Raw genomic sequence first — 18,888 nt, forward strand, 5'->3', positions numbered from 1 at the left:
TCTGCAGTACTCTATATTGAGTACAAATCACTCAACCAGTTGGTTGTGTGACTCCAGGATTCAGAGGCTGTGTGGCTCCTGGGGAGTCTGTCCCCCAGTCCCAGTACCTCCTGGCCTATGGATCTTTCCTCTCTGCTCCTTCTTCTCTCTCTCTCTGTTTCCCCCTCCCCTCTTTTTGGAACTAGGAACTACTCACCCTTGCCATTCCTAGCCAACATCCAACACTGGCTTCAGTCTTGTCAGGTCCTAGGTGAGCCTCCCCTCTACTCTACTTTTGGGGTGCCTGTCCTTAAATCGTGACCACATCAGAACATCCCTCCCACTCTACTCCTTCTGGACCTCTACATCCTTCAGGATTTCCCCTTTGTCTTCTCTGGTCATGACTTGTGAATTCATTGTTGGGACTACTCTACTCCCTTCAGGAATCCTGGTTGTGCCTCACTGGAGGAGGATGATTCTCCACTGATTCGTGACACTTCCAACCCATGGCTCACTTTTCTAATTCAAAAACATGGGTAACAATCAGTCATTACCGGACTGGGATGCACTTCGATACACTTGGGCTAAAACAAACTCTCGGGGCTTCTGGAGAACATGGCGGACAGACAACAGCAACTACTGAACGCTCTCTAAAGGCTCGGCTCAGAGGCCAGGAATGATGCGGACTAAGGAGATACGAACCAGTAGAGATATGCTCTGCTGACTCAGGAACGAACTGGGCTGAGAGAATCCAACTTGGAATACAGTCCTGGCGCTAAAATAGGAACAGAAAAATCTCGGTGTGGAGGCTCGACTCCGCGCCATTGGAAACCGCGGTTTGGATTTCCCACCCCGCCCAGCGGCCGGCGCCTTCATAGCGGCTCGGCAAGGAGAGACGCGCCCACCGAGCTCTGGGAACGGGAGTTTGCAAACGGAGTCGGAGACGCGACGGTCAGGGAGGAAGGCTGACTGGTGGCGAGGTGAGCGAGGAACTGACTCCCTACCGCAGTTTGACTCCAGCGGAGGTTTTTCTGGGCGCGGGCAGTCCTGTAAGAGCAGGGCGCGGTGGCACTGCAGCCGCACGTTTCCCTCTCGGACGGGATTGGTGAAAGGTGCCTGGCCGGAGGGACACTGCTCGCGGACTCCCTAGGCTGGCCTAACCCAGATCCCAGAGCCTGACGGTGGCCCGGAGGAGCCACCGACTCCCGCGTAGGCTGCCTCCTCCGCAACTCCCTGGGGCACAGCGGTGAGCGGGAACAACTAGCCAGCGCAATTTGATCAAGCTGTGGCTGACAGGCAGGGAAGCCGGGCCTCCTGTGTAAGATTACATTTTATAAGGAACAGAAAATATGGGGAAGGGAAGCAAAAAAAAAGGCTCCTCGACCCCCAATCCTGAGAATCAGGCAATAGAGGACACTGCACCAATATACATTAAGCGCCATTTAGAGAGCCTCATAGACCAATTCAGGAATGAAGTTATCAATGACCTGAAGCTAGAAGTATGCAGAATAGTTAGAGAAATGCTAAGCACCACCCAGGAAAAAGCAGATGGTGGAATGGAAGAACAGAAAAAGAGGGGAGAATTGCTTGATGGAGAAAACAGAGAAAGCATTGAGTATGTGAAGCAGGTGCAAAGAGACTATCAAGAAATTAAGAAGTCTACCCAAGACTGGCATAACAGCTTGAAAGAAACTAAAGACAGACTATCTGAATTGGATGGCAGACTTGAAACATGGGAGAATGAAATGAAAAACTTCTTAAAAATAACAAAGAAACACACAGCAATAATACAAAGACAAGAAGATGATAAGAGGAGCCATAACTTAAGGATTAAGAACATAAAAGAAGAAGTAGGGACACAAACAAGTGAACTACAAAAGCTACTCACAGAAATAATCCAGGAGAATTTTCCTAATTTAGCAAAAGGTAAAGATACTCAAATGTATGAGGCATACAGGACCCCAGCTACCTACAACCCTAACAGAGAAACACCCAGGCATATAATAATAAAAATTCCAGAAATTCAATACAAGAACAGAATATTAAAAGCTGTAAGAGACAAGAAACAGATCACTTACAAGGGGAGACCCATCAGAATTACAGCAGATTTCTCTTCACAAACCATCAAATCACGAAGAGCATGGGGAGAAATAATTCAAGCTTTGAAAGATAATAATCTACAGCCAAGATTGAGATATCCTGCACAACTGTCCCTGGAAATTGATGGAAAAACGTGGTGCTTCCAGGATAAAGAGGAACTGGGGGAATTTGCAACCACCAATTCAACCCTACAGAAAGTATTGCAGGATATTCTAAAAAAAGAAAAATACAAAGAACCCAGAAATAGGGGCGGAGAAGCCACAACGAATGGAGCAGAGAACAAAATGAAGAAGACAAACTGACAGCTACTGACAGAAAAAGAGCTCAACAGAAATGAGACAGAGAAGATTGGATGATAGGAACAGCTTTTTTTGGAGAAAATGACATCTTAATAGGTAATGCTGATGTAGTACCATCTTGTTTTGAAGTCTCATCTAGCTTTTGTTCTTCTGTCTCCAACGGTCTAAACAGGTTGTATCTTATTGGATTTTGTTATGTACGATAGTATAAGCAAAAACCTTTTAAAGACAAGGAGATTATACAGAGACCATTGTTCATTTTCTGTTAGTCGATTCTAAATACTCTGTAATGCTGTCATTCTCTTAAATGGGTTTACATTGTTTTGATATACTTAATGCTACAGTATATGAAGTTGTACTCAAGGACTTCAGGGAGGGAGTCAATATGGTAACTGCTTTTGGGTCAGGATTATCTGGTGGTGAAACACTATTCTGCTTAAATGGTTATGTTTTGATCTGCCCTGTTTCGCTGTTATGCCCTCTTTTTTCTCAATCTCCACTCCATTATTTACTTTTTTATTTTTATCCATTTAATTAAAGGGAAAAATATAGCAGGATATAATATAGTAACCCACTTTGACTTTCTATTATCTCGATTTGAAGCCCTGTGTTATTCTCACCATCTTGTTTTTGACTGAGGTTCCTCTATTCTGTTTTGCTGGATAGTATCAGGTTCGAAAGTTTAGGCATCAGCTGAGAAGATAATGAGATTCATTATAACGCCCATTCTCGTTGACTTTTATCTACTTTTGAAGACCTACAATATCTCCAATGTTTTGGTTTTGTCGGTTTTATTCTTTACGGTTTTGTTCAATTGTATTACAACTAATGATATAGGCAATTCTATTAGAAATAGCGGGAGGCATTATGGTAACCATTGTTGATCACCTTGTATTATGTTTTTATATTATCTATTATGTCCACCCTTTTGACTTGACCGATTCTGCTCTGTTATGTCACATTTGGTTTTACTCTCTTCCAAAAAAGCAACAAGAACCGTGGGAGCAATGAAACCCAAAATGTGTAATAGTCACTGTACAAAAGAGAGGAAAAGAAAGTGCTCTAAACTATATAACTGCATGTATATTTAAATGTATAAGATAGAAAATGATATCACAGAGTTTTATTGGATCATTGAACAGAACTGTTTGTAGTATCATTGTTGGAATGTCCACTCTACAAGCTTTAATTTTGTGACTGGAATAATTATTTCTAAGATGGCAATATGTAATCCATTAACTAGTGATTTCCTACTGCGCATTTTTTTATTCTGTAAATCTGTATAACTTGTACCCCTTCACTGTTTTTTTTTTCTTTCTTTTCTTTTCTCCTTAAATAAAAATTAAAAAAAAAAAAACTCTCAGGCCAAAGAGGCTAACATTAAGAGGTTTACATAACTTTTACTACTTAAACGGCAAGTAGGGGTAACAACCTTATGTCCAAATGTTCTCACAGCTGTGGGCACATCCTGACCTAACCCACACCTACAAGGTCTCCCAAATTCTTTGGCTCACTTCACAGGCCCTCCTCCTTTATCAGCTCACAACCATGACTCTGCCTTCTTGTTTCTCAGACCTCTTACATGAAATATCTCCACCCCTCTATCGCCATAACACAGTGGAGTCCCCCCACTTCTGCTTCCTCCTTGCCTCATTTCAAAGTCACTCTCACAGGACTACACCACTATGAGCTCCTCCTCTGTTTACACAACCCTGCCTCCTCCTCTCTGTGTCCTGCCCATCATGCTTTATCCTACGGTCCTCCTAAACTCTCATTTTATTTCCCAAGCCGCAAACATTCAGACTAAATTTAAACCGTCTGACCTTGGTCCTTAGTCCCCCCAGGGAGACCACTTACATATGGCTTTCTATGACTTCAACAATACACAAAAGCACCAAAATAGGATGACCTTAAAAAGGGTACATTCCAGGATGACCATAGAAAGCTTGCATTCCAAGCCAAAAGTATCAGGCCAAGTTATTGCCACAGCATCTGCAGCTGCAGTGAGCAGCACCTCGGGCTTGAGAAAAAATACAGACTGGAAGAAAACACATCTAAAAACCAGAGCCCAATGCCCCACCATGCTTCAAGTGCAGTAGAAAATAACACTGGACACGATCCCCTCATGACCCACAGCCATGACTAGGAACTGGTCCCATCTGCAACCAAGAAGGCCACTGGAAGGGTGACTGCCTGCCCACCAGAGAGTGGGTAAGTCATCACCTTCCCTGCCCTCACATGATGGGACAGTGCCACCTGGGACACATCACCAGCTCATCTGCTCCGCATCATCACTAAAGAGGATTGATGGGGCTCAGGTCCACAATCTCACCTCTCTCAGAGCCCTGAGTCTCAATGGACATCTCAGGTAAAACCTTCTCTTTCCTTGCTGACATGTAAGCCACCCATAATGTTCTTCCTGAGTATTAAGGGTGATGTTGCTGGTCTGCAGTCTCTGTTGTAGGAGTTACCAGCCAACGTACTGACCTCTGCAGACAAAACCCATCCCCGGCAGATTCCAACCTTTTCTTTACACATAGCAGTCTTATTATCCTAACCTGTCCTTTACCTCTTCTTGATAAAAATTCTACTCCAAAAACTCAATTTTTCTTACACTCTCTCCCTCTCCCCACAGCTCTCATATTCCAATCCCACCATCATACACCAGTGACTCAGCCCCTTCCCTCTTCCCTCATAGACCCTAGAGTCTGAGACACCTCCAATCCCACTAGTGCTACCCACACTACTCTGCTGCTAATTCACCTCAAAGACCCCTCAGTCTTCCCTTCTGTTCCCCCAATACCCAACATCAACAGGGACTCAGACCTATTATCTGCCACTTGCTAACTAATGGGTTTCTAAAAGTCACTCTCTCACCTTGTGACACCCTTATTCTCCCTTGGCTCCAATCCAATAGCTCCTATTATGTTATCCAAGATCCCAGAGCTGTTATCAGTATAACCTCAATTGACCTGGTGGTGCCAAACCCTTACATTATGTGTCTCATATTCCTTCATGTATCTCTCACTTTCCTGTATTAGACTTAAAAATACATTTTTTACTATCCCCTGACATCCATAATGTTATTATCCAAAGGCTTATGGTTATCACTCTGTTCATATTAATAATCTTACTGTTTACAGTCCTCAGTTGTCTTAGTCAACATGATAGGCTTCCCCCTGCACCTCAGTCTATTCCTTCACCTTATCCTACAACACCAGACACCCCAAAATACCCGGTTCTACATGAATAACCATGGAGGAGCAGCAGGTCCTTCCCACACAACTATTGCTCAAGCCAATTAGACTTTAGCACCTCTAATATTTGATTTCCCTTGGAGTGTGTTCACTATTAAAGGTTACCATAATGGACAACCTATGTATGCAACCTATGCTCCTCAATTTTGCCTTTGCATTTTTGACCGTTCCAGTTTTCATTGTCCCCACTGGGGATGTGAGTCCATAAGATATAATAATCTTCAATTTTGGACAGATCATGACAACTACATCTATATAAACAACACTACCACATGTATATTCTACACAGAGGTTTTACATGTTCACATAAAAACTCCAAAAACATTTCCACTACTTCCTTGCAGTCAAACATGTATTTTCACTGTATGTCACATCTGTCCCTAAACCTACGTTTATAGCTCTTCATAAACACCGCTCCCCAATACATGGGTCCTCACATCGCAGCTCTTAACACTGTCCCCACTCTTAAGAGACACACATCTCACAGCCCCTCCCAAACCTCAACATTTAAACAACACTTTTCAGCTTGTGCATGCTTTAAGTATCTCAGACCCTAACTGCTGGGATGTCTACCCTATCGATGAAATCCCCAAGTAGCATCTCCGATAAAACTAAACCAATCTCTATTCCAACAAAAACCTCCAAGTAAAATTGAGGGGCCCCTTACCCATCACAACTATGGCCTGTAGACAACCCTGACAATTCACATTGTTCTTTAGGTAAAAACCCAACTTCCCACAAGACATGCATACTACTGTCACAAAAATGCCAATCAACCTGTCCCTCAACAGGATCATTTTTGCCTGTGGAGAAAGGGCCTATACATGTCTCCCATCCCTATGGCAGGGATCATGTACAGTGCTATGATAACACCACAGGTCACTTTACACACTCATTCACAAATCCTACACCAACATCTACAAGGCCCACCTCATCACACTATCACACTTAGAGTGGCCACAGTACCTACTGTGACTAGGACAAGTAGATTTTCTGCCAGCGGTCAGGAAACAAAGAGATTAAAAACCAGCCTCACATGACTTAAAAAGAATGATAAAATCAGCCTCCCAAAATGTTAATTCACCCCAAGATCAAATAAACTCACTGGTCTCGGCAGTTCTCCAACAAAGAAGGACACTCAATATTCTCACAAAGAGAAAGAGGTACACTATGCTGTGTTGGGAGAAGAATGCTATTTTTTTAACCAATTGGGTATTGTAAAGACCAGGTACAAAACTCAAAAAGATTGACAACTGATACATGAAGCAGACACCGCTTTTCTTTTCTTTTTCGTCTTTTTTTTTTTTTTTTCTTTTTTATCGTACCAGGGATCAAACTCACGACTGCCTGCTAGACACCGCTTTTCAAAATCTACCGCCTGGTCATCATGGTGAGGCTTCCTAGACACAGGGGTCCCAATCTTAGTGCCCACTATGAGTTTAACTAAAATAATTTTTTGCTTTTTGTCCCCTGTGCCTTCAGGCTCCTCTCTTGGTTTATCCAAGCCAGAATACAGGCATTCACTACCAAACAAATACTACTACTGGGTAACATCTCTACCTTACAGACTCAGACTGAAAGGATCCTCAATCTCATTCTGTTCTACCCTAGGCCCCAGGAACACTCTCTCTCTCAGGAAGCAGCCAGAGAGACTCCATAGCACCCCCTAACACCAAAGAGATGGGAATATTAGACACTGCCCCCACGCCACTTTCTGAGAGACAGCACAATCATCATGGTTCAAAGCTGTGCCCCCATAATGCACACCTCCTTCTTCCCAGAAGCCCCTACAGCTTCCCCCTCCCAAAAGTCTGCCAAAGCTCAGGCACCTAAAGGTTTACCCAACTCCTTGCACTCTCACAAAATAAATCAGCTCACATCAGTCCCCAGACCCCTTCCCTCATCAGAGCCTGTATCAGGCAGAACTTTGGTCTGCAGAGAGCTGCCACAGCCTTCTCTGTGGTGACTCCTTCCGTGAAACCCCATTAAACTCTTTTCTTATCTAGTTGCCTCCTCTCTTTTAATATTCTGTGCTGCTCTAGAATGAGTACAAAGTTTCCACTCAATCAGTGAGGATGGCAGGAACTATGTGGGTAACTTTAGCTGCCTCACTAGGTAGGGTGAAAAGCACCTTTGCAAAATTCAGGGAGAATGACATGGAGAAACAACAATCTGCATATTTCAACTGAGAACATTGGAATGGTTTTAGGAGGCTGTTGCTTCAGTTTCTGAGATGTAAACTTCTGTGCCCTGGGGACTTCTTGCTTTGAGGCTCCTACCCAGCTGGCATCCTGGAGCTGAGTGGCTCTATCATCCCACTTCTGTGCTCATCTTTTACAGAGAACACTATGCAAGGAAACAGGAGACTTTCTGATGGCTTTAGAGAACACATACCAGTACCTGGGCTAGCAAGGAAAGTCTGTTTTTAACGTATCAGTACATGGAAATAAGCTGTGACATAATCAATGTTGCAGCAATTGCTCTGCATTCAAAAGGAATCACTCAAATTGTCTCTTACAAAGGAGGATGCTATTTTATGAAGGGTGCAAAGCTCAGCCTCTGGTTCAACAAAATTTCTGTGAATCAGGAAGGCAGAGATTGTCTCTTGAGGCTCAGTTAAGCTTATCTGGGTAGTGGCTGTTTTGCCATTTGTTTTCTTCTTAGGAATTGATTTTAAAATAATGCTCCAAGCCACATCCTTGGTGATTGTAAGACCGCTTCTAATCAAAATCCACTAAAGGCAGGTAACTATAGGAATCGAACATACAACAAACAGACCCATTTACATTTGTGATTCTTAAAATTCTGTTTACCTCATGCTTAACACCTGGTAAGTCAATGAACCCCTTTCTTTTTAGTTTCCCACAAACCCATTTTTCTTATTTTTGGGGCCCTAGTGAACCCAATTATTTGCCTCAAGTTTCACACCTGATGATGTCAATATCAGTACAATCCTGGGATGACCACTGATGCTGTCAGTCCACTTCTACCTTTGTGTGCAACAGGGAGGAGTGTCCCCGCACCCACTATTTCCTCTCACCCCATTCCACATGCAGGCGCCATTTGTAGCATCCAGCCACAGCTCTAGATGTTCCTGCAAGTGGGGGAGATGGGGAGAAGATGGGAAAATAAAGAAAAGAGACAAAAGCTCAGGTCTGGTGGAGCCTTCTCTCTGGATAGGATGAAGGAAATTCCAAATCACTGTAGCACTTTTGCCTAGAAGCTGGCTGCTTGGATTTCCTCGGGGCTGAGTGTTCTCTACACTAGAGCAGCTTGCCTCTGGCATTCTTGTTCTTGGGCCCGCCATGTTTCATCACCACATGTCACCAGTGTCCAGCTTCAGCCACACCCCACACAGAAGCAGAAAGAAATAGGATCTCTAAACAGAGGTTACAGTGCTAAGGTGGTGAGGTCAGTAGTCAAATGAAATGTACCACAATATTTATATAGATACAATGTACAAAGGATGAAGGGTAATATATCAATCGGGCCCAGGGTAAGCAATAACGCTATGCCAAAACCGGTGTCTATCAATGCAGCTTACTGTGCTGCACACACTTCTCCTTGGTGTGTGCTGTGTGCCAATCCACACTACGAAGATGAAATGAGGCAAAGTGAGGGGAAGCCCCGTGAGATGGCCTTAGGCTGCTCCTGACTCTCTAACTTCAAGCCAGCACTGTGACACGGCAACAGCTGGCCAGACAGCCAAGCAAGTGACAGGTCCAGAGGCAACACAGTAATAAATGCTGGACAGGTATTCATGTTCCTAGTGAACGAGATGGAGGAAAGAGTTATGAGATGCATGGGGCTCCTCAGCCTCATGTGACTCAAAATATAAAATTCACAAACTGGACCAGGGATATAGCTCGATAGCACAGCACCTGCCTGTCAGGGGCAAGTTCATGAGTTCAATACCTGGTACCAAAAATAAATAAATAAAATCAAAAGAAATTCACAAATTGTGCATTTCTGAGATTTTCATGAAAGATTTTCAGACTATGCTTTCCCACCCTTAATTGAACCGAGTTAGGAGGTTCACCCGCGATTGGGCGGAAATACTACTAATTCGCACAATAGAAAGTTACTCTGCCATAAAAGGAAAGAGGTGCCACCTGCCACAACATGAAGGAAACCCAAGTACCTTACCTCAAGTGAAATAAGCCACTCAGAAAAGATAAGTAGTGCATGACTTTGATGACTTCCCATATAGGTTCAATTGAGAGAAAGGGAAAATAGGATGGTGACTGCCAGAGGGTAGGGGAGGACGGAATGCAGACTATTGTCTACCGGGTTAGGGCTTCAGTGTTACCTCATGAAAAGCACCTAGGATGGTCAATGTGCTTTTAGGACATTATAACACATTGCACAATGTATTGGAGGAAGAATTAACCCAAGTGAGGCGGAAGGGACAGCAAGTCTGGTCCACTACAATCACCTGCGGAGTATGGCATGAAGGCCTCACATTTCACAAAGTGGCCCTCAGCATCCAGAAAATGTCCAGGGTGGAAGTGCAAGGGCTTCTCCCAGACAGGCTCATCATTCAGCACATTATAATACATTGTGAAAGTGTAGCTCACTGTGTCTGCTGATTCTATGAAATGCTTTGAGTTTACCACAGAGCATGATGAAAAAAAATTGTGGTAGAGGAAGATGCCACAATAAAATGAAATAGGATGGATACTCATAGGGCTCTGATCATCTATTTTGCTGTAAGAGCTCAGAGGCAGACCTGTGCCTCAGTCACCATGGCAGGTCACTACTGCATCCTGCACATGCCAAAGCAAATGTCTGACTCCTGTTCAGCACAAGGGAAACCTTCGCTAAGGACTTGGATTATTTTTCCAATTAGGATCAGTTTGGAGATGCTCACCATTTGTGCCAGCAGCCTGGCCTTAGTTGGGTCCTGAACTCCCTCACTATAACTCAGAGTGGAAAGAAACCGAGTCCCTGAGGTCATCCATGGCTGTGCACTGTGTCAATGGAGTGCATCTCTCGAAAATCCTTGGACACCAAGGTTGGACTGCATCTCCCCTGGCAAGGAGTGCTCATTATGTCAGTCACCTCTGTGGCTGGGAGAACTAATCACCTGGGTAATTTTCCTCAGACAACGCAGCTGAACCTTGTGTGTCTCCCCAACCCTGTGCCTCTCAGTGCTGCTGATTTGCATGTGTACTGTGTCACTGTACTGAACCATAACAATGAAAAAAAGGACATTGCCATTTCTACTGTAATTTCTACTTACTCACTAAATCTGAAGATGAGCCTGGGCATCACCAGCATCATCCAGCACCCTGCAAGGAACCCCTTCACACTCGGTGACTACCTGACATGCATAGAGCTTAGACTGCAACCTAGGCTATGCCAAGAACTCAGGTTCAGTTGTGGGTATCCATGGGTGACATGCGGTGAGATATCACCTGCTAAGCATCAGAACATGCATTTGTCATGGGTTGACTGCAATGATCAGGTCAGATAAGGCAGGAAATCAGGGCTGCCTTTACACATATGAATAATAGTATCACACATGGCATTTGAATAAAGACACAGACACCAAGTGACAGTCACAAGACTGGTTTAATGTACATTAAGTCTCCCATCTAGTGGGGTATATATCATCCTCTAGCAGGGCACAGTGCGGAGCTGGTAGGGGGATGGAGACACTAGCAAAGAAGGTACACCATGGTCACTTGGCTGGGACTGCCCTTCAGGGAGAGAAGCTAAAGGGCTGCAGCAGGGAGGTAAAGAAGAGAAAGAGCTCCATGCAGGCCAGGGGCTTCCTGAGGCATGTGCACGGACCTGTGGGTGGGGCAAAGATCAGACAGACTGAAGCCTGGGCCCCTTCCCAGCAAGGCCTGGAAGGGGCAGCAACCCTGGTTCACTACAATCACCTGCAGAGAATGGCATGAAGGCCTCACATCTCACAAAGTGACCCTCAGTGAGCTATAAGAAATAAAACAGGGTTGTAGATGCAGGACACTGCTAAGGCCCTACATTCAATACATAGTACCCAGTGCCACCAGAATAGAACAAGGAAACCCTGTCTTTCACCAGTGTAGACCACGGAGGTCCCTTGAGGTTGGAGCAGCCTGAAGAAGAGCTGCAGAGCCGTAGACTGTGTGAAACATCTTTTATTCAGCTGCTCAGCCAGAGTCCACCTGGTTAGCCATTCCTGCAGCCCTCACCACTGTATATGCCCAGCAGTCCTTGGCCACTTAGTCTCCGTTTATATCAGATTGACCTCCATGGCCATGTGCCAGTAAAGGCCTTGGTTATGTAAGTTGTTTACACCAGTCAGCATCGACCTTTGCTACAGAGGACACTATTTACACTCACCCATTGGGAGAAGGGCCTGCCCTGGAAATCCACTGACAGGAATCAGTGAACCTGGAAGTCACCTGCCCCCAGCCTGAACCAGTTCAGCCATCCCTACACCACGTCTCATGCTCCTTCTGGTGCCATGGGGCTGATGGTCACTGCAGGCTGCAGTTTGTCAGGGCCACCATTGAGCTGGACAGGTGGATGCAATGGACAAGGGCAGTTAAGAAAGATTCCTGCGCTGACTGTGCTTTCCATGGCTCAGCCACTCCTCTGAATAAGCAATCAAGGTGGTGAAATTTTATATAATTTCCACATTTCAGGAGCAGATAGGTCAGGCTGTGATGATTTGGGAGAGAGTGCTGGCCATGGACTTTAGAGGCTGTCAGATAGCAGGAATGTGTTGTTTCATGGAGCTGCACTGAGCCCTGTGACTTCTGATGAGGGTGGCTGTGTTTGTGTCTTGCTGGGACAGTTAGTTCCTAGAGGTAAGTTGTCCCCTGATATCACTATTGGGTGAGGGGTCCTGACGGGTCTCTCACGGCTTCAAATATCCCAATTCAGGCAACAATGGCCGCTTGAGTAGCTGGACACTTACTCATTGCACACACTTCTCCTTGGTGCACGCTGTCAGCTGATCAGCGCCCCGTGACACCATGAGGGGAGCTGAGGAAAAGCGCTGTGAGATGGCCTTAGGCTGCTCCTGACTCTCTGACTTCAACCCAGCACTGTGACATGGCAACAGCTGCTCAGACAACCAAGCAAGTGACAGGTCCCCAGCCAACAGGGAAAACACACGCCGCACACGGATATACGCGTGCTTGGCGAACAACACGGAGGAAAGGGCTACGAAATTAAGTGGCTGCATCAAGTGGCTTCCAATTTAACATTCACAAATGGTAGACTTCTGAACTGTTCATGACAGATTTCCAGTCTGTAGTTTCTCTCTCTTAATTAAACCAAGTTAGGAGAAACTGCACAGCGGAGGACTACACTTCACAAATGGAAAACTACTCTGCCTGAAAAGGAAAGATGGACTGTATCTGCTACGCTGTGAAGGAAACCTGAGCAAGGTTGCTCACGTGAAATAAGCCAATCAGAAAGACAAACAGTGTACGCTTACACTGTGATGACTTCCCGTAGTGGTCAAACTCACAGAAACAGAAAACCGAAATGTGGCTGCCAGCATATAGGACAGAAAGGAAAGCAAGCTGTTGTCTAAGCAGCTGAGGGCTTCAGTTCTGCCTGCGCAAGACAGCCGCAGATGGTCAGTCTGCTTTGTGTACATCATAGTATTTGAACAGCACTGAAAAGAACACCTGGAAATGGGTAAGATAAGGCTTTGACGATATGAAGGGTTTAAGCTTGACCATCAGTAGGAGGAAAAAAAATGGGATGAAGATGCTAAAGGCTAGGGAGGTGTCATTCCACAAGGATATAAAATAGTATGGATGTTCATGTGACTGAGCATTTTGTTTCAGAGCCCAGGACAGGACTGTGCCTTAGTCATCATGGGAAGCACCTGCATTAGACCCTGCACGTGCCAAAGTAAACAGGTGACTCTTGGTGGGCAGTAGGGAAACCTCCCTAAGGTTTTTGCCCAGAACTCCTGATGAGATGACCCTGTAGGCAAAACCTCACCATTTATGCCAGCAGGCTGGCCTAGGCGGGCCCCTGGACTGCCGGAATATGACCCAGAGTGGAGAGAAACTGAGATCCTGAGGCCAGCCAGGTCGGTGCACTGTGCCAATGGAATGCACCTACAGAAAATCCCTGGGCACTGAGGCTGGACTGTATCTGCCTCTTTGGGCTGGGAGAACTGACCATCTGGATGACTGCTCAGACAGCGCAGCTGAACCTTGTGTCTATCTTCCTGGACTCCAACCCTGTGCCTTTCAGTGCTGCTAGTTGCATGTGTACTGTGTCATTGTAATGAACCATAACAACACATACAAGAACATTACCATTTCCACTGTATTTTCTAGCTACTCACTGAACCTGAAGATGACCTCAAGGATCACCAACATCATTCAGCACCCTGCAAGAGATTCTGATTATTTCTAAGACAAATGCTTCACACTTAGCCCCTACCTATCACCCATGGAGCTCAGACTGCTCGCTAGGATTTGCCACCAACTCAGAAGCCCATTTTGGGTCTCTCTGGGTGACACCGGGTGAGCTCTCAACTGCTGAGTATCAGTATATACATTTGGCTGGTTGACTGTACTGATCAGGTCAGGATGGATAAGGCAGGGAATCAGGGCTGGCTTTGGACAAGGGGGTGAAAGCATCACACATGGGCTTTCAGTGAGGAGGGCTAGACACAGACACCAGGTGACAGTCACAAGACTGGTTTACTGTACATGCCATCTTGTGTACAGGAAGGAACACAGCACATCTTCTAGTGAGCCACAGCACACAGCTGGTAGGGGGGTGGAGACACTATGAAGGAAATCACACCACGCTCACTGGGCTGGGGCTGCCCTTCAGGCACCGAGAAGCTGAAGCGCTGCAGCAGGCAGGTGAAGAACAGGAAGAGCTCCATGCGGGCCAGAGGCTCCCCGAGGCATATGCGTGGGCCTTTGGGAGTGGACAGGGCACAGTTACGTTGAGGCTTGAGCTCCTCTAACCAAGGCACCCTGGAAGGGACAGGCAAGCCTGGTCCACTACAATCACCTGCGGAGAATGGCATGAAGGCCTCACGTTTCACAAAGCGGCCATCAGCGTCCAGGAAATGTCCAGGGTGGAAGTGGAAGGGCTTCTCCCAGACAGTCCCGTCCTTCAGCACTGATGACATGTTGGTAAGAAGCATCATCCCCTGGCAGGAGACACACGGCATGAATGTGGCCTGAGGTACAGGACACAGGAAACCTGACACTTAATATCCATAAGCACACTCTATGAGGCTCACAGGCTGGTGGGGTACAGAGACACAAGGAGCCTCTCAATTATCCATCAGTCCCAGAAGCTTCTCAGGACCATCCATGATCACATGGCAAGGCCACAGGACAGGGATGCCAAGGGTGCCCAGAATCCCACTTTTCTCCATGAGCACAGGATCCTCCAACACTCATTACTTGGGTTAATTCATCCTCCAACTTCACTGGGGGGTCAGCAGGCACACTGGGTGCAGTACCAAACACACAGGCTGGGCCTGGCAGCACCAATGGTATGGGGCCAGGTAGCACAATACTTCCTGGCCACACCTGGGAGTGGCCATGGTAGGGAAGGAGGGCCCCAGGCCTACACTGGGGATGAGGAAGCCCTGAAATTCAGTGTCACAAAATGTCATTGGAACAATGTCTGCAAAGCACTGTACCTTGTGAGTCATGGCATTGGTGAAGGGTATGCAGGCCTGGTCCGCAATCTCTGGGCACTGCTGGGCCTATCACTTCATGGATTTCCTGTTGGACAGGGCCTAGAGAGACAAGTGTCTCTTTGGGTGCGTCAGTCCCAGAGGATGTCCCCTGAATCTCTCCTTCTACCTGTGCTAAAGGCTGTGTCCAGGTAAGCAGGGTGTCATGCTTACAAGAACCTGAGGAAGCCTTTGCTTGGAGCTAGGGATGGCCTTCACCTACTCCTGGGAACCCTGCCATTACCCTTTCTCCCTCATTCTCCCACCAGCTCCAGCAGGACTCACACTGTACAGCTGGATGCAGGATCATGAGCATCAGGGTCTAGGCCAACGTGGTTGAACTGGTCACCATCCCTGCTGTGAATACATCAGACACAACCAGGCTCAGGTTCTCATCATTGAAGCTGCTCTTGGGGTTCCCCTTGGCCTGGGCCAGAGAGGGTAGGCTTAGGGGGAAGAGGGAGGAAAGCCCACCTGACCTCATCCTACATCCACCCACTAAGGTGCTGGGTCCCTTGAGATACCAAGGCCCACCTCTCCTGCTCTCACCTCACTGGATCCCAGCACCCAGCCCCTCACCTCATCTCTGGCAGCTGCCCCTCACCTTCTCCAATTCATGCAGCAAAGCTTCAGTCAGGTCTCCAGGTGGCTGTGCTGGGTCCCAAGTTGTCCTGTGCTTGGTCAACAGCTAATCCAACAGATCCAAGAAGGCTTTCTGTGCAGGCAAGGCCTTCTCAGACACCTCAGGGATGCACAGGAGCATGGGGACTGCGTTCAGCACCTGTGACGGCCACAGAGAGAGTCTGGGTCCTTGCTGTGTTCAGTGCTTAGCTTCACCAGCTTCAGGTCCCAGGCTCCTCATCGAGGGCTCACGGGCTGCCCTTGTCCCCTGGGAACTGTGTGCTCCATGCTCTCTGCTGGCCTGTGCTGCTGGAAGGAGCATGCAACTATGGAAATCTTGGAGCGTCAGTAGCTCCCAAGGTGGATAAGAAATACAGTCTCCTCTCTGGACTCCTGACCTGGGCTACCTCTCCATGACTGTTGCCTGATATTTATCACCTCCCCCAGATGCCCTGTTCCCATCATCCCTTTGTGCAAATCTGCCTCTTGCCCAGACTGCCCTGAGCCTTGCATCTGGGGAACCAAGCCAGAGTCCTCCTTCAAAGAGTCCTCCAGCAGGTCCATCATCCTCTTGAAGTCCGGGTCGTTGTACTCAAAGCAGTGTGCATTGATGAGGGAGGCTATCAATGTACATGGCTTTGCTCAGCAGGGCAGTGAGGAGACAGGGCCGTCTGGGGGCAGGGATGCACCTCATGGTGTCGTCCTTTCTGTCACTCCTGCCTTGTGCTTTCTTGGTGCGTCTTAGTCCATCACCCACCATTCTGGGAGGCAAAGCAGCACACAGGCAGGCGGCTCTCACTGCTCCAGTGACTTCTTACTCAGGCCAAAGTTGTGCAGGGTGGACACAGAGAAGCACAGCTGCTCACAGAAGGCAGGTCTGTAAGATGCCAGGGCAACTCCTGGGCATGAGGCAGGCACGTGAGTGACCCAGTACACTAGCCATGTGCTCTGGCCATACCCTCTCCTCTGCTCCTCTGGGTACAGGTTGTCCCCAGACCAGCAAGCTAAACCCCACCCACCCTACCCTGGGTGCTTTTCCAGAACTCACCCTAGGGACGCAGGACTGTTCCTTGTGTCCGTAAAGGCATCACTGTTCCCATTAGGCCCTGGCTTCCCACTGGCCATTGGCCCAAGTCCTGCTCTGATGCCATCTATGAATCTGACACACTGTGCCTCTGGAATTTGGTCTGGAGCCCAGCTGTTCACAGTGTCCTCACCATGGTTAATCAGTGCCTCTCACACAGCCTCCTGTCCGATAACCATGACCACTGGCCTTCAGGCCAGCTGCAGGCCGAACATGTCTCAGCAGCGACCTTCCCAGCTACATGTGGAGGTCAGGGTGCTTGTCAAGACGGGAGCACAAAGATCACACAAAACAAGGACCACTTTGTGCCTTTTGCTTTTTAGCACTGTGAATGGAAATCCTGATCCCACACAGGAACCCAAGTCCCACTAAGCCTGAGGATATTGGGCCCTGATGCTGGGGGTCACATCCTCTGACGTTCAGAGCAATCCTTTTAGAGCCAGATGAGAGCAATCATTTTAGAGGCAGACACTGTATTTTGCTCCATCAGCTTTCTAGCTTATAGACAAAGAAATCAAGGTCACTGAATGAGCAGAGAGGCCTAGGACCACACTGCATTAAATACCGTGAAGCGGGTCAGTGGCCACCTCTGAGCCTCAATTTCCTGCTTGAGGGCAGCTCAGGGCCCTGGACCCACTGCTCCATCCCAGCACCTTTCCCTCTGATGTCATCAGGAGAAACTTGGGGCTTAAACAACTTCTACCCGACTTCCGGGAGAACATGGCGGACAGATAACAGCAACTACCGGAGGCTCTCTGAAATACTAGGCTCAGAAGTCAGGTATGGTGCGGACTAAAGAGACATAAGCAGGTGGAGTTATGCTCTGCTGACTCAGGAATGAACTCGGCTGAGAGAAACCAACTTGGAATGCAGTCCTGGTGCTAAAACAGGAACAGAAAAGCCTCGCTGCTGAGGCTGGACCCCGCGCCATTGGAAGCCGCGATTTGGGTTTCCTGCCTCGCGGTGGCTGGCTGCCTCTACATCGGCTCGGCAAGGAGAAAGATGCACGGAAACTCTGAGAATGGGAGTCTGCGAACGGAGTCGAAAACAGGACAGGCAGGGAGGCATGTTCTGACTTGTGGCGAGGTGAGTGAGAGAAACTGACACTCCACCACAGTTTGACTCCAGCGGACTTTCTGGGCCCGAGCAGTCCTGCGGGAGCAGGGCGCGGTGGCGACTCCAGCCACACATTCCCCTCTCGGGCGGGATTGGTGAAAAGTGCCTGGCCTGCGTGATGCTGCCGGCGGACCCCGTAGGCTGGCCCAACCCAGATCCCAGAGCCCGACGGAGGCTGGGAGGGGTGGGCCCCGCGTAGGCTGCCTGGTGCCCAGCGGTGTGTGGGAACACCTAACCGGCGCAATTTGATCAGGCTGTGGCTGACAGGGAGAGAAGCTGGGCCTCTCATATAAGCTTGCATATATAAGGAACAGAGAATATGGGAAGAGGCAGCAACAAGAAAGGCTCCTCGGCCCCCAATTCTGAGAAACAGGCAATAGTGGACACCGCACCAATAGACATAAAGCGCCATATAGAGAGCCTCATAGACCAATTCAGGAATGAAGTTATCAACGACCGGAAGCTAGAAGTATGCAAAATAGTTAGAGAAATGCTAAGCACCACCCAAGGAAAAACAGATGGTGGAATGGAAGAACAGAAAAAGAGGGGAGAAGTGTTTGATGGAGAAAATAGAGAAAACATAGAATACGTGAAGCAGGTTCAAAGGGACTACCAATAAACTAAGAAGGCTATCGAAGACTGGCATAACAGCTTGAAAGAAACTAAGGACAGACTATCTGAACTGGAGGGCAGAATTGTAATATGGGAGAATGAAATGAAAAACTTCTTAAAAATAACAAAGAAACAAACAGCAATAATACA

General features: G+C 47.4%; 1 pseudogene; it reads right to left on the reverse strand.

Moving 5' to 3' along the window:
* Positions 1-11,190: 11,190 nt before the first annotated feature.
* LOC100720879 (cytochrome P450 2D16-like) lies at positions 11,191-16,929 on the reverse strand (annotated as a pseudogene).
* Between the last annotated feature and the right edge of the window lie 1,959 nt (positions 16,930-18,888).

The sequence above is a fragment of the Cavia porcellus genome, unplaced genomic scaffold, assembly GCF_034190915.1.
Source record: "Cavia porcellus strain 051 isolate PalLab524CR breed Dunkin Hartley unplaced genomic scaffold, mCavPor4.1 scaffold_40, whole genome shotgun sequence".
NCBI classification, from domain to species: Eukaryota; Metazoa; Chordata; class Mammalia; order Rodentia; family Caviidae; genus Cavia; species Cavia porcellus.